This window comes from Pygocentrus nattereri, chromosome 28, assembly GCF_015220715.1.
Source record: "Pygocentrus nattereri isolate fPygNat1 chromosome 28, fPygNat1.pri, whole genome shotgun sequence".
NCBI lineage: Eukaryota > Metazoa > Chordata > Actinopteri > Characiformes > Serrasalmidae > Pygocentrus > Pygocentrus nattereri.
In genome coordinates, this window is record NC_051238.1 from 3,824,720 (window position 1) to 3,844,121 (window position 19,402).

General features: G+C 43.9%; 1 protein-coding gene across 2 annotated transcripts in view; it reads left to right on the forward strand.

Moving 5' to 3' along the window:
- sh3gl1b (SH3-domain GRB2-like 1b) overlaps positions 1-19,402 on the forward strand; it is a 105,631-nt gene that overhangs the window by 61,286 nt on the left and 24,943 nt on the right. The window lies entirely within an intron of this gene.

Below are 19,402 nucleotides of genomic sequence, written 5' to 3' on the forward strand. Positions count from 1 at the left end.
TTAGTACAAACGCTATCGCTATCACTAGAGGCGGAAAAGGGCGTTAAGCTAAACATGCCACACTCTGCGCAGACAAAGCAACCAGCAGAAGCCATGATATTTAGCCACATGCTGATAGCACAACAAACTTTACCGCAGTGACGCGCTCTCTGTCGCTCTCTGTCGCTCGCAGTGACTATACCAACCACGGCGACACTATACCAACCACGCATGACAACACTATACCAACCACACATGACACTATACCAACCACGCATGACAACACTATACCAACCACGCATGACAACACTATACCAACCACGCATGACAACACTATACCAACCACGCATGACAACACTATACCAACCACGCATGACAACACTATACCAACCACACATGACACTATACCAACCACGCATGACAACACTATACCAACCACGCATGACAACACTATACCAACCACACATGACAACACTATACCAACCACGCATGACAACACTATACCAACCACGCATGACAACACTATACCAACTACTATACCAACCACACATGACAACACTATACCAACCACGCATGACAACACTATACCAACTACTATACCAACCACGCATGACAACACTATACCAACCACGCATGACAACACTATACCAACCACACGCGACAACACTATACCAACCACACATGACAACACTATACCAACCACACGCGACAACACTATACCAACCACACGCGACAACACTATACCAACCACACATGACAACACTATACCAACCAAGCATGACACTATACCAACCACACGCGACAACACTATACCAACCACACATGACAACACTATACCAACCACACATGACAACACTATACCAACTATTATACCAACCACACATGACAACACTATACCAACCACACATGACAACACTATACCAACCACACGCGACAACACTATACCAACCACACGCGACAACACTATACCAACCACACATGACAACACTATACCAACCAAGCATGACAACACTATACCAACCACACGCGACAACACTATACCAACCACACATGACAACACTATACCAACCACGCATGACAACACTATACCAACCACGCATGACAACACTATACCAACCACACGCGACAACACTATACCAACCACACATGACAACACTATACCAACCAAGCATGACAACACTATACCAACCACGCATGACAACACTATACCAACCACACGCGACAACACTATACCAACCACACATGACACTATACCAACCACGCATGACAACACTATACCAACCACGCATGACAACACTATACCAACCACGCATGACAACACTATACCAACTATTATACCAACCACACATGACAACACTATACCAACCACACATGACAACACTATACCAACCACACATGACAACACTATACCAACCACACGCGACAACACTATACCAACCACACATGACAACACTATACCAACCAAGCATGACAACACTATACCAACCAAGCATGACAACACTATACCAACCACGCATGACAACACTATATCAACCACGCATGACAACACTATACCAACCACGCATGACAACACTATACCAACCACGCATGACAACACTATACCAACCACGCATGACAACACTATACCAACCACGCATGACAACACTATACCAACCACACATGACAACACTATACCAACCAAGCATGACACTATACCAACCACACGCGACAACACTATACCAACCACACATGACAACACTATACCAACCACACATGACAACACTATACCAACCACACGCGACAACACTATACCAACCACACGCGACAACACTATACCAACCACACATGACAACACTATACCAACCAAGCATGACAACACTATACCAACCACACGCGACAACACTATACCAACCACACGCGACAACACTATACCAACCACACATGACAACACTATACCAACCACGCATGACAACACTATACCAACCACGCATGACAACACTATACCAACCACGCATGACAACACTATACCAACCACACATGACAACACTATACCAACCACGCATGACAACACTATACCAACCACACATGACAACACTATACCAACCACACGCGACAACACTATACCAACCACACGCGACAACACTATACCAACCACACATGACAACACTATACCAACCAAGCATGACAACACTATACCAACCACACGCGACAACACTATACCAACCACACATGACAACACTATATCAACCACGCATGACAACACTATACCAACCACGCATGACAACACTATACCAACCACACGCGACAACACTATACCAACCACACATGACAACACTATATCAACCACGCATGACAACACTATACCAACCACGCATGACAACACTATACCAACCACACATGACAACACTATACCAACCACGCATGACAACACTATACCAACCACACATGACAACACTATACCAACCACACGCGACAACACTATACCAACCACACGCGACAACACTATACCAACCACACATGACAACACTATACCAACCAAGCATGACAACACTATACCAACCACACGCGACAACACTATACCAACCACACATGACAACACTATATCAACCACGCATGACAACACTATACCAACCACGCATGACAACACTATACCAACCACACGCGACAACACTATACCAACCACACATGACAACACTATACCAACCAAGCATGACAACACTATACCAACCACGCATGACAACACTATACCAACCACACATGACACTATACCAACCACGCATGACAACACTATACCAACCACGCATGACAACACTATACCAACCACGCTTGACAACACTATACCAACTATTATACCAACCACACATGACAACACTATACCAACCACACATGACAACACTATACCAACCACACGCGACACTATACCAACCACACATGACAACACTATACCAACCAAGCATGACAACACTATATCAACCACGCATGACAACACTATACCAACCACGCATGACAACACTATACCAACCACACGCGACAACACTATACCAACCACACATGACAACACTATACCAACCAAGCATGACGACACTATACCAACCACGCATGACAACACTATACCAACCACACGCGACAACACTATACCAACCACACATGACACTATACCAACCACACATGACACTATACCAACCACGCATGACAACACTATACCAACCACGCATGACAACACTATACCAACCACGCATGACAACACTATACCAACCACACGCGACAACACTATACCAACCACACATGACACTATACCAACCACACATGACACTATACCAACCACACATGACACTATACCAACCACGCATGACAACACTATACCAACCACGCATGACAACACTATACCAACCACACGCGACAACACTATACCAACCACACGCGACAACACTATACCAACCGCACATGACACTATACCAACCACGCACGACAACACTATACCAACCACGCATGACAACACTATACCAACCACGCATGACAACACTATACCAACCACACGCGACAACACTATACCAACCACACATGACAACACTATACCAACCAAGCGTGACAACACTATACCAACCACACATGACACTATACCAACCACGCATGACAACACTATACCAACCACACATGACAACACTATACCAACTACTATACCAACCACACATGACAACACTATACCAACTACTATACCAACCACACATGACAACACTATACCAACCACACATGACAACACTATACCAACCACACACGCGACACTATACCAACCACACATGACAACACTATACCAACCACACATGACAACACTATACCAACTACTATACCAACCACACATGACAACACTATACCAACCACACATGACAACACTATACCAACTACTATATCAACCACACATGACAACACTATACCAACCACACATGACAACACTATACCAACTACTATACCAACCACACATGACAACACTATACCAACCACACATGACAACACTATACCAACCACACATGACAACACTATACCAACCACACATGACAACACTATACCAACCACACATGACAACACTATACCAACCACACGCGACACTATACCAACCACACGCGACACTATACCAACCACACATGACAACACTATACCAACTACTATACCAACCACACATGACAACGCTATACCAACCACACATGACAACACTATACCAACCACACGCGACACTATACCAACCACACGCGACACTATACCAACCACACATGACAACACTATACCAACCACACACGACAACACTATACCAACCACACAAGACAACACTATACCAACTACTATACCAACCACACATGACAACACTATACCAACCACACATGACAACACTATACCAACTACTATACCAACCACACATGACAACACTATACCAACTACTATACCTACCACACATGACAACACTATACCAACCACACATGACAACACTATACCAACTACTATACCAACCACACATGACAACACTATACCAACCACACATGACAACACTATACCAACTACTATACCAACCACACATGACAACACTATACCAACCACACGCGACACTATACCAACCACACGCGGCACTAATCAAATCAAATCAAATCAAATTTATTTGTATAGCACTTTTTACAACGGATGTTGTCACAAAGCAGCTTTACAGAATTTCAGAAAAGACAAAGTTTCAACAGGACTGTAAGAATGTACAGAAACCCCCCAGTGGGCAAGCCGGGGGTCCTAATATAGACCCCTGCGGAATTCCAAATCTCACTTTTGAATAATTGGAAGCTAAATTGTTTACCCTAACAAACTGATAACGTTCTGATAGGTAAGATCTGAACCATGACAGGGCCGTCCCTGTGACTACAACCATGTTTTCTAACCTTTCTAGGAGAATATTGTGGTCTATTGTATCAAAAGCTAAGGTCAAGTAGCACTAAGAGAGATACGTAGCCTTGATCAGAGGCAAGAAGATCATTAGTTATCTTAACTAGAGCCGTCTCAGTGCTGTGGTGTGGCCTGAATCCAGACTGAAATTTTTCATATATATGGTTCTTGTGTAGATATGAACTAAGTTGTTGGGCCACAGCTTTTTCTAAGATCTTAGATATAAACAGTAAGTTAGAAACAGGCCTGTAATTAGACAAAACGGTGACATCAAGATTTGGTTTCTTCATCAGAGGTTTGATAACTGCTAGTTTAAAAGCTTTGGGTACATGGCCCAGACTAAGGGACGAGTTTACTATAGTTAAAATAGGGTTTATAATAACTGGCAGTACTTCTTTGAGTAATTTTGATGGAATTGCATCGAGTGTGCAGGTTGTGCAATTTGCAGAAGAGATAATCTTCTCTAGCTCTAGCTGTGGGAGTGGGTGAAAGGTTTCCAGACTCTTTTCTACAGCTGTGTTTTGTTCTATATCAGCCAAGTCAGATGGCAGCAAAGCTGGATTTGAATTTGATACTGTGGGTTGAATTTGTTGTCTAATATTATCAATTTTATTATTAAAGAAGTCCATAAAAACTTCACTGGTGAGAGTTGCTGGGATTTCTGGTTCATTACCTGCCTGATTTTGTGTGATTTGGGAAATCACACTAAACAGAACTCTAGGATTATACTTATTATTCTCGATCAGCAAGGCCAGATATGCTGAGCGAGCTTCAGTGAGAGCATTTCTATACTCTATAAGGCCGTCCTTCCAGGCAGTGTGGAACACTTCCAGTTTGGTATGTCGCCATTTCCGCTCTAATTTCCGAGCTGTTTGTTTTAAGGTCCGGGTTTTATCGTTGTACCACGGGGCGAGCTTTTTCTGCCTTATTCTTTTTATTTTAAGTGGGGCCACATTTTCTAAGGTGGATCGTAAGGTATTTTCTAAATAATCGGTTAGTAAATCTAGTTCAGTTGGATCTGATGGAGTGGAGACTGGGGTTGATAACTCTGGGAGATTTTCTATAAATTGTAGGGCGGTTGATGGTTTTATTGAGCGCTTTGTTGAATAACGAGGGGACGTATATATATTATGGCTAAATCGTAGCTCATATGAAATTAAGTAATGGTCGGAGATCGCTGTGGTTTGCGGTAGGATATTCAGCTTGTCTATGTTAAGACCTCGTGTCAAAACTAAATCTAACGTATGACGACAGTCGTGTGTCGGCCCGGTTAATTTTGGGTAAAACCAACAGAGTCTAGGATTGAGGTAAATGCCCTTTTTAATGGGTCGTCTACCTTCTCAAAGTGAATATTAAAATCTCCTACAATTATTACTTTATCATTACACACAGCCAGGTTTGCAGCGAAGTCACTAAATTCTTTTATAAATTCAGAGTATGACCCTGGTGGTCTGTAAATGTTAAATAATGAGAACGCCTTCTTTTTTGTGACCGGATTTGTGACGTGAATAGAGAGGACCTCAAAGGAAGTAAAAGTGTCGCATTGTTTCTGATATCGAGAGTATTTTGGTATATTACACAGACTCCACCTCCCTTGCCTGATAGTCTTGGCCTATGTGCATAATTATAGCCTACAGGCGTGGCTTCATTTAAAGCTAAATATTCATCTGGTCTAACCCGTTTCAGTAAGACAAAAAAAGTCAAATTTATGGTCGCTTATAATTTCATTTACGACGACTGCTTTAGAGTTTAATGATCTTATATTAAGTAGTCCAAGTTTTAGATTGAAGGTGTTAGTGCCATCATCAGAACACGGATATATGTTGATAAGGTTATTTAAGCGGACTGATTGAGTTTTTCTGTGATTAAATTTAGTTTTAATTCGGGGCAAAGACACAGTCTCAATAAGGTTAATCTTAGGTGACGCCTCAAGGCGGATCGCAGACGGGCGGTTTAGCCTGTCTGTCTGCGGCCTGGTCCCGGCTCTGGACTGTCAGCAGCGGTTTACACTACTCTGCCGACTAACTAAGAGACTATGTGCTATGCTGCACGAAAGTAAGGCAGCACCCTCCCGCGTGGGGTGGACACCATCCCTACCTATAAGACCAGGCTTGCCCTCAAATCGTAACCAATTATCTATAAAGCCCACTTGATTTTCGGAACACCACTTGGACATCCAGCGGTTTAACGCCGTAAGCCTGCTGTAGGCCTCAGTGCCGCGCCGCATTGGGATGGGGCCAGAGCAGATTACGGCATCGGACATCGTCTGGGCCTGTTTAACCACCTCTCTAATATTAGCCTTAGTTACCTCAGACTGCCGCAGACGGATATCATTGGCCCCTACATGAATAACTATCCTCGAATATCTCCTATCAGCTAATCTAAGGTTGCCACTAATGTCCGGCGCTCTGGCTCCCGATAAGCATCTAACTGTAACCGCTGGCGCCCCTAACGGAGTAGCTAACTTCACGTGTCGAACAATCGAGTCTCCTATGACCAGAGTGCTTTTAACAGGCTTCACAGTGGGCGCGTCACTGAGCGGGGCAAACCTGTTTGACACGCGAATCGGAGGAGCGTGGTGTTCCAGTGGGCTAGCTTTGGCCTCAGCGTTAGCATTAGCCTTAGCTTTCCGGCTAGACCGCCGAGTCGTCACCCATTCGCCCCGCTGTGAGGGCTCTGACGCCGGAGTCGAAGGGGTGCTAACTCTCCCTAGGGTACCGGGGGCTGCTAACGCTGCCTCTGGCTGCCTATCCCTTAATAATCCCCGGATACGCACTTCTAACTGGTCGACCTTCTCCACCAAACAGCTAACTAGCTGGCACTTAGTACAAACGCTATCGCTATCACTAGAGGCGGAAAAGGGCGTTAAGCTAAACATGCCACACTCTGCGCAGACAAAGCAACCAGCAGAAGCCATGATATTTAGCCACATGCTGATAGCACAACAAACTTTACCGCAGTGACGCGCTCTCTGTCGCTCTCTGTCGCTCGCAGTGACTATACCAACCACGGCGACACTATACCAACCACGCATGACAACACTATACCAACCACACATGACACTATACCAACCACGCATGACAACACTATACCAACCACGCATGACAACACTATACCAACCACGCATGACAACACTATACCAACCACACATGACAACACTATACCAACCACGCATGACAACACTATACCAACCACGCATGACAACACTATACCAACCACGCATGACAACACTATACCAACCACGCATGACAACACTATACCAACCACACATGACACTATACCAACCACGCATGACAACACTATACCAACCACGCATGACAACACTATACCAACCACACATGACAACACTATACCAACCACGCATGACAACACTATACCAACCACGCATGACAACACTATACCAACTACTATACCAACCACACATGACAACACTATACCAACCACGCATGACAACACTATACCAACTACTATACCAACCACGCATGACAACACTATACCAACCACGCATGACAACACTATACCAACCACACGCGACAACACTATACCAACCACACATGACAACACTATACCAACCACACGCGACAACACTATACCAACCACACGCGACAACACTATACCAACCACACATGACAACACTATACCAACCAAGCATGACACTATACCAACCACACGCGACAACACTATACCAACCACACATGACAACACTATACCAACCACACATGACAACACTATACCAACTATTATACCAACCACACATGACAACACTATACCAACCACACATGACAACACTATACCAACCACACGCGACAACACTATACCAACCACACGCGACAACACTATACCAACCACACATGACAACACTATACCAACCAAGCATGACAACACTATACCAACCACACGCGACAACACTATACCAACCACACATGACAACACTATATCAACCACGCATGACAACACTATACCAACCACGCATGACAACACTATACCAACCACACGCGACAACACTATACCAACCACACATGACAACACTATACCAACCAAGCATGACAACACTATACCAACCACGCATGACAACACTATACCAACCACACGCGACAACACTATACCAACCACACATGACACTATACCAACCACGCATGACAACACTATACCAACCACGCATGACAACACTATACCAACCACGCATGACAACACTATACCAACCACGCATGACAACACTATACCAACTATTATACCAACCACACATGACAACACTATACCAACCACACATGACAACACTATACCAACCACACATGACAACACTATACCAACCACACGCGACAACACTATACCAACCACACATGACAACACTATACCAACCAAGCATGACAACACTATACCAACCAAGCATGACAACACTATACCAACCACACATGACAACACTATATCAACCACGCATGACAACACTATACCAACCACGCATGACAACACTATACCAACCACGCATGACAACACTATACCAACCACGCATGACAACACTATACCAACCACGCATGACAACACTATACCAACCACACATGACAACACTATACCAACCAAGCATGACACTATACCAACCACACGCGACAACACTATACCAACCACACATGACAACACTATACCAACCAAGCATGACAACACTATACCAACCACACGCGACAACACTATACCAACCACACGCGACAACACTATACCAACCACACATGACAACACTATACCAACCACGCATGACACTATACCAACCACGCATGACAACACTATACCAACCACGCATGACAACACTATACCAACTACTATACCAACCACGCATGACAACACTATACCAACTACTATACCAACCACGCATGACAACACTATACCAACCACACATGACAACACTATACCAACCACGCATGACAACACTATACCAACTACTATACCAACCACGCATGACAACACTATACCAACCACGCATGACAACACTATACCAACCACACGCGACAACACTATACCAACCACACATGACAACACTATACCAACCACACGCGACAACACTATACCAACCACACGCGACAACACTATACCAACCACACATGACAACACTATACCAACCAAGCATGACACTATACCAACCACACGCGACAACACTATACCAACCACACATGACAACACTATACCAACCACACATGACAACACTATACCAACTATTATACCAACCACACATGACAACACTATACCAACCACACATGACAACACTATACCAACCACACGCGACAACACTATACCAACCACACATGACAACACTATACCAACCAAGCATGACAACACTATACCAACCACACGCGACAACACTATACCAACCACACATGACAACACTATATCAACCACGCATGACAACACTATACCAACCACGCATGACAACACTATACCAACCACACGCGACAACATTATACCAACCACACATGACAACACTATACCAACCAAGCATGACAACACTATACCAACCACGCGCGACAACACTATACCAACCACACGCGACAACACTATACCAACCACACATGACACTATACCAACCACGCATGACAACACTATACCAACCACGCATGACAACACTATACCAACCACGCATGACAACACTATACCAACTATTATACCAACCACACATGACAACACTATACCAACCACACATGACAACACTATACCAACCACACGCGACACTATACCAAACACACGCGACAACACTATACCAACCACACATGACAACACTATATCAACCACGCATGACAACACTATACCAACCACGCATGACAACACTATACCAACCACACGCGACAACACTATACCAACCACACATGACGACACTATACCAACCAAGCATGACGACACTATACCAACCACGCATGACAACACTATACCAACCACACGCGACAACACTATACCAACCACACGCGACAACACTATACCAACCACACATGACAACACTATACCAACCAAGCATGACACTATACCAACCACACGCGACAACACTATACCAACCACACGCGACAACACTATACCAACCACACATGACAACACTATACCAACCACACATGACAACACTATACCAACCACACATGACAACACTATCCCAACCACACATGACACTATACCAACCACGCATGACAACACTATACCAACCACGCATGACAACACTATACCAGCCACGCATGACAACACTATACCAGCCACGCATGACAACACTATACCAACCACGGCGACACTATACCAACCACACGCGACAACACTATACCAACCACGCATGACAACACTATACCAACTACTATACCAACCACACGCGACAACACTATACCAACTACTATACCAACCACACATGACAACACTATACCAACTACTATACCAACCACGCATGACAACACTATACCAACCACACGCGACAACACTATACCAACCACACATGACAACACTATACCAACTACTATACCAACCACGCATGACAACACTATACCAACCACACGCGACAACACTATACCAACCACACATGACAACACTATACCAACCACACATGACGACACTATACCAACCACGCATGACAACACTATACCAACCACACGCGACAACACTATACCAACCACACATGACAACACTATACCAACCACGCATGACAACACTATACCAACCACGCATGACAACACTATACCAACTATTATACCAACCACACATGACAACACTATACCAACCACACATGACAACACTATACCAACCACACGCGACACTATACCAACCACACGCGACAACACTATACCAACCACACATGACAACACTATACCAACCAAGCATGACAACACTATACCAACCACACATGACAACACTATATCAACCACGCATGACAACACTATACCAACCACGCATGACAACACTATACCAACCACACGCGACAACACTATACCAACCACACATGACAACACTATACCAACCAAGCATGACGACACTATACCAACCACGCATGACAACACTATACCAACCACACGCGACAACACTATACCAACCACACATGACACTATACCAACCACACATGACACTATACCAACCACGCATGACAACACTATACCAACCACGCATGACAACACTATACCAACCACACGCGACAACACTATACCTACCACACATGACACTATACCAACCACGCATGACAACACTATACCAACCACGCATGACAACACTATACCAACCACGCATGACAACACTATACCAACCACGCATGACAACACTATACCAACCACACGCGACAACACTATACCAACCACACATGACACTATACCAACCACACATGACACTATACCAACCACACATGACACTATACCAACCACGCATGACAACACTATACCAACCACGCATGACAACACTATACCAACCACGCATGACAACACTATACCAACCACACGCGACAACACTATACCTACCACACATGACACTATACCAACCACGCATGACAACACTATACCAACCACGCATGACAACACTATACCAACCACGCATGACAACACTATACCAACCACGCATGACAACACTATACCAACCGCACATGACACTATACCAACCACGCACGACAACACTATACCAACCACGCATGACAACACTATACCAACCACGCATGACAACACTATACCAACCACACGCGACAACACTATACCAACCACACATGACAACACTATACCAACCAAGCGTGACAACACTATACCAACCACACATGACACTATACCAACCACGCATGACAACACTATACCAACCACACATGACAACACTATACCAACCAAGCATGACAACACTATCCCAAGCACACATGACACTATACCAACCACGCATGACAACACTATACTAACCACGCATGACAACACTATACCAACCACGCATGACAACACTATTCCAACCACGCATGACAACACTATACCAGCCACGCATGACAACACTATACCAGCCACGCATGACAACACTATACCAACCACGGCGACACTATTCCAACCACACGCGACAACACTATACCAACCACGCATGACAACACTATACCAACTACTATACCAACCACACATGACAACACTATACCAACTACTATACCAACCACGCATGACAACACTATACCAACCACACGCGACAACACTATACCAACCACACATGACAACACTATACCAACTACTATACCAACCACGCATGACAACACTATACCAACCACACGCGACAACACTATACCAACCACACATGACAACACTATACCAACCACACATGACGACACTATACCAACCACACATGACAACACTATACCAACCACGCATGACAACACTATACCAACCACACATGACAACACTATACCAACCACACATGACGACACTATACCAACCACACATGACAACACTATACCAACCACGCATGACAACACTATACCAACCACGCATGACAACACTATACCAACCACACGCGACAACACTATACCAACCACAATTGCGACAGCACTATACCAACCACACATGACACTATACCAACCACACATGACAACACTATACCAACCACGCATGACACTATACCAACCACACATGACAACACTATACCAGCCACGCATGACAACACTATACCAACCACGGCGACACTATACCAACCACACGCGACAACACTATACCAACCACGCATGACAACACTATACCAACTACTATACCAACCACGCATGACAACACTATACCAACTACTATACCAACCACACGCGACAACACTATACCAACCACGCATGACAACACTATACCAACTACTATACCAACCACGCATGACAACACTATACCAACCACACATGACAACACTATACCAACTACTATACCAACCACACATGACAACACTATACCAACCACACATGACAACACTATACCAACTACTATACCAACCACACATGACAACACTATACCAACTACTATACCAACCACGCATGACAACACTATACCAACCACACGCGACAACACTATACCAACCACACATGACAACACTATACCAACTACTATACCAACCACACATGACAACACTATACCAACCACACATGACGACACTATACCAACTACTATACCAACCACACGCGACAACACTATACCAACCACACATGACAACACTATACCAACTACTATACCAACCACACATGACAACACTATACCAACCACACATGACGACACTATACCAACTACTATACCAACCACACGCGACAACACTATACCAACCACACATGACAACACTATACCAACTACTATACCAACCACACATGACAACACTATACCAACCACACATGACAACACTATACCAACCACACATGACAACACTATACCAACCACACGCGACAACGCTATACCAACCACACATGACAACACTATACCAACCACACATGACAACACTATACCAACCACACATGACGACACTATACCAACTACTATACCAACCACACGCGACAACACTATACCAACCACACATGACAACACTATACCAACTACTATACCAACCACACGCGACAACGCTATACCAACCACACATGACAACACTATACCAACCACGCATGACAACACTATACCAACCACACATGACGACACTATACCAACTACTATACCAACCACACATGACGACACTATACCAACTACTATACCAACCACATGCGACAACACTATACCAACTACTATACCAACCACGCATGACAACACTATACCAACTACTATACCAACCACATGCGACAACACTATACCAACTACTATACCAACCACACATGACAACACTATACCAACTACTATACCAACCACACATGACAACACTATACCAACTACTATACCAACCACACATGACAACACTATACCAACTACTATACCAACCACACATGACAACACTATACCAACTACTATACCAACCACACGCGACAACGCTATACCAACCACACATGACAACACTATACCAACCACACATGACGACACTATACCAACTACTATACCAACCACACATGACGACACTATACCAACTACTATACCAACCACATGCGACAACACTATACCAACTACTATACCAACCACGCATGACAACACTATACCAACTACTATACCAACCACATGCGACAACACTATACCAACTACTATACCAACCACACATGACAACACTATACCAACTACTATACCAACCACACATGACAACACTATACCAACTACTATACCAACCACACATGACAACACTATACCAACCACACGCGACAACACTATACCAACCACACATGACAACACTATACCAACCAAGCATGACAACACTATACCAACCACACATGACAACACTATACCAACTACTATACCAACCACACGCGACAACACTATACCAACCACACGTGACAACACTATACCAACTACTATACCAACCACACGCGACAACGCTATACCAACCACACATGACAACACTATACCAACCACACATGACAACACTATACCAACCAAGCATGACAACACTATACCAACCACACATGACAACACTATACCAACTACTATACCAACCACACGCGACAACACTATACCAACCACACGTGACAACACTATACCAACTACTATACCAACCACACGCGACAACGCTATACCAACCACACATGACAACACTATACCAACCACACATGACAACACTATACCAACCACACATGACAACACTATACCAACCACGCATGACAACACTATACCAACTACTATACCAACCACACATGACGACACTATACCAACTACTATACCAACCACACGCGACAACACTATACCAACCACACGCGACAACACTATACCAACCACACGCGACAACACTATACCAACCACACATGACAACACTATACCAACCACACGCGACAACACTATACCAACCACACGCGACAACACTATACCAACCACACGCGACAACACTATACCAACCACGCATGACAACACTATACCAACCACACATGACAACACTATACCAACCACACGCGACAACACTATACCAACCACACATGACAACACTATACCAACCACACGCGACAACACTATACCAACCACACGCGACAACACTATACCAACCACGCATGACAACACTATACCAACCACACATGACAACACTATACCAACTACTATACCAACCACGCACGACAACACTATACCAACCACACGCGACAACACTATACCAACCACGCATGACAACACTATACCAACCACACATGACAACACTATACCAACTACTATACCAACCACGCATGACAACACTATACCAACCACACATGACAACACTATACCAACTACTATACCAACCACACATGACAACACTATACCAACCACACGCGACAACACTATACCAACCACACATGACAACACTATACCAACCACACGCGACAACACTATACCAACCACACACGACAACACTATACCAACCACACATGACAACACTATACCAACCACACGCGACAACACTATACCAACCACGCATGACAACACTATACCAACCACATGCGACAACACTATACCAACTACTATACCAACCACGCATGACAACACTATAGCAGCCACACATGACAGTTGATTGTCGACCTCAGTCAAGCAGGTTAAGATTTCTTAACTTGAGAAGATGCTGTATGATTCCTAAATTAAGATCAGATTTGCCTTTGTAGTACAAATTTGTGAAAAATCTTATCTTGACCTGTCAGATCTTAAGATGAGACAAAACAGTAGGGCGTTTTTGTAATATGGCACCTTTAGCAGAACCATTTAGAGGAAAATGCTGATGCTTCATTTGGCTTGCATACTCTGGTATTTATTACCTTGAAAGCCTTTTAAAAGCTGCGTTTGAACGGGAGGCGTTACAGTCGTTGATTCAATCAGAGCAACATGCAGCGGGGCTCAAAGGGTCAAACTAGGAAAATACATACGCAGTGTTACAAAGGAAAGCAGTGACTTAAATAATTTGTGTCAGTCAGTTTGACAGGCTTAATAAGAGCACCTCACCTTCTAGAGCACCTTCTTGAATCCTGAATAATGTTGTCTAAGTTTGTAGATCACAGAATGTCATACGGTGTCAAAGTGTGTTTAAGGTTATTTAACAACTCGTTTGAGGGAAAGTGGCGGTCCAGCCATGCACTTTGCATTGTCAATCATGAAATATTCACAAAAATATGGAATTAAATTTTTTAAATTCATTTTTTCACAGTGACCTCAGAATAAAGTCGGTCACACCAGTGACGTCAGCTAAAGGCTTCATATGAGATCATGAGCTGAATGAGAAGATCTCTGAGAACTGAGAGACACAGCGGACTCACCATGAGCTTTTCTCCATAGATCCTCAGAAAACAGGTCAAAGGAAGTCGAGTGACGTCATCGGTGTGACTTTTATTTCAAAATAAGAGACTTTTTGTTACGTGGTGACACCAGTGACACGACTCCTGGGGGACTTTTATTCTATATTTTATAATATTTATTTGGTGTTTGTTTTCTTCGTCATTTAATTTCTATATTTCATAGTCATGTGTAGATTATTGTAGTTAAAATTGCAGAACAAACATTTTTAACCTCAAATTACGGCCTCAGCCTTCACACATGACTGTGGGGACGAGCTCTTCTGTGGTGCTTGGAGTTCTAGATGATTGATTTATAAACCAGTGTTGCTAAACTGAGGCTCAAGAAGGTCTAACTGTTAAAATAAGATATTGTTTCATTTAAAAATATAAATAAATTGTAACCGTAACATTTTTCAGGTGTAATATATCTGTAAACGCCAGGGCCGCGAAAATGGACGATTCTGTAGAATGACCCAAACACAGCATGCTTGATCTACAGTAGCCGCCCCAGCGTTGCTACTGAAACAAATACCTCCCAGTTAAATGTCAGCTGCACTTAACCTGCTGCTGTTTGTGTGGAGAAGTCAGTCAGCATAAACTCCATAAACTGGAGCGGTAACAGACGCGCTGCTACACCTGCTACAGCAACTCACACCAGCTGCCATGACTGGCATGCATGCATTCACCCGCACTGGGTGTAAAGTTTAAACCCAGAGTAGTCTGTGCATATTGTTCAGGAAGGGAGTCCAGTCGTTTTACTCGTCTGTTGACATAACATGCTATTGAAGCTTGAATCTATCAGGACTTAATATGTTACTGTTACCAAGGCCTGAACAGCCACTCTTGAGGAGAGAAGAAAGCCTGCAGTGTTGATTTTGCTGTTTTGGCACAATAATCATAAAACTTTAATAAGTGTTGACACGTTTTCAGCTCTCGTAGCCATGAAATGCCTGGAGACAAAATAAATAACTGAATAAAACATGGGCGTAGGAGGTTCCCTCACAGCACCAGAGCTTCACAGAGTCCAGTGCCAGTTTAACCATAATGGATTCTTCTTATTACATTTGTCAGAGAAAGACAATCACATGTTAGAAGAGGGAATCACTAGAGGCTCAACAATACTTGAGCACTGATTCTATTTAGGGATGCACATAACTGCTAAGGCCTGTGTGTGTGTGTGTGTGTGTGTGTGTGTGTGTGTGTGTGTGTGTGTGTGTGTGTATACACACACAGTATATACACACACACCATTCAGGCAAAACATTCTGACCACCTCCTTGTTTCTACCCTCACTGTCCACTTTATCAGCTCCACTTACTGTATAGCTGCACTCTGTAGTTCTACAGTTACAGACTGTAGTCCATCTGTTTCTCTGATACTCTGTTACCCTGTTCTTCAGTGGTCAGGACCCCCATGGACCCTCACAGAGCAGGTACTATTTGGGTGGTGGATCATTCTCAGCACTGCAGTGACACTGACATGGTAGTGGTGTGTTAGTGTGTGTTGTGCTGGTCTGAGTGGATCAGACACAGTAGTGCTGCTGGAGTTTTTAAACACTGTGTCCACTCACTGTCCACTCTGTTAGACACTCCTACCCTGTCGGTCCACCTTGGAGATGTAAAGTCAGAGACGACAGCTCATCTGCTGCTGCACAGTTTGTGTTGGTCATCCTCTAGTCATTCATCAGTGGTCACAGGACGCTGCCCACAGGACGCTGCCCACAGGACGCTGTTGTCTGGATATGTTTGGTTGGTGGACTGTTCAGCAGTGACACTGAGGTGTTTAAAAACTCCAGCAGCATTGCTGTCTGATCCACTCAGACCAGCGCAACACACACTAACACACCACCACCACGTCAGTGTCACTGCAGTGCTGAGAATGATCCACCACCCAAATAGTACCTGCTCTGTGGGGGTCCGTGTGTGTGTGTGTGTGTGTGTGTGTGTGTGTGTATATATATATATATATATATATATATATATATATATATATATAAAGATATATATTAAAGATATTAAACTCTTTTCAGTGTTAAATAGATGAGAAAACTTTCATCCCTACTCTGCTTAGCTCGTGTTATTTTTTAGCTCAGAAGCCGTTCTGAATAGGCAGCTTCCATTACTCAGTTCATGTCTGACACAAAAACCTACAGGTCTTCTGGCTGCTGACTATCCTGCTAGCAGTAGAGCACCAGTTTAC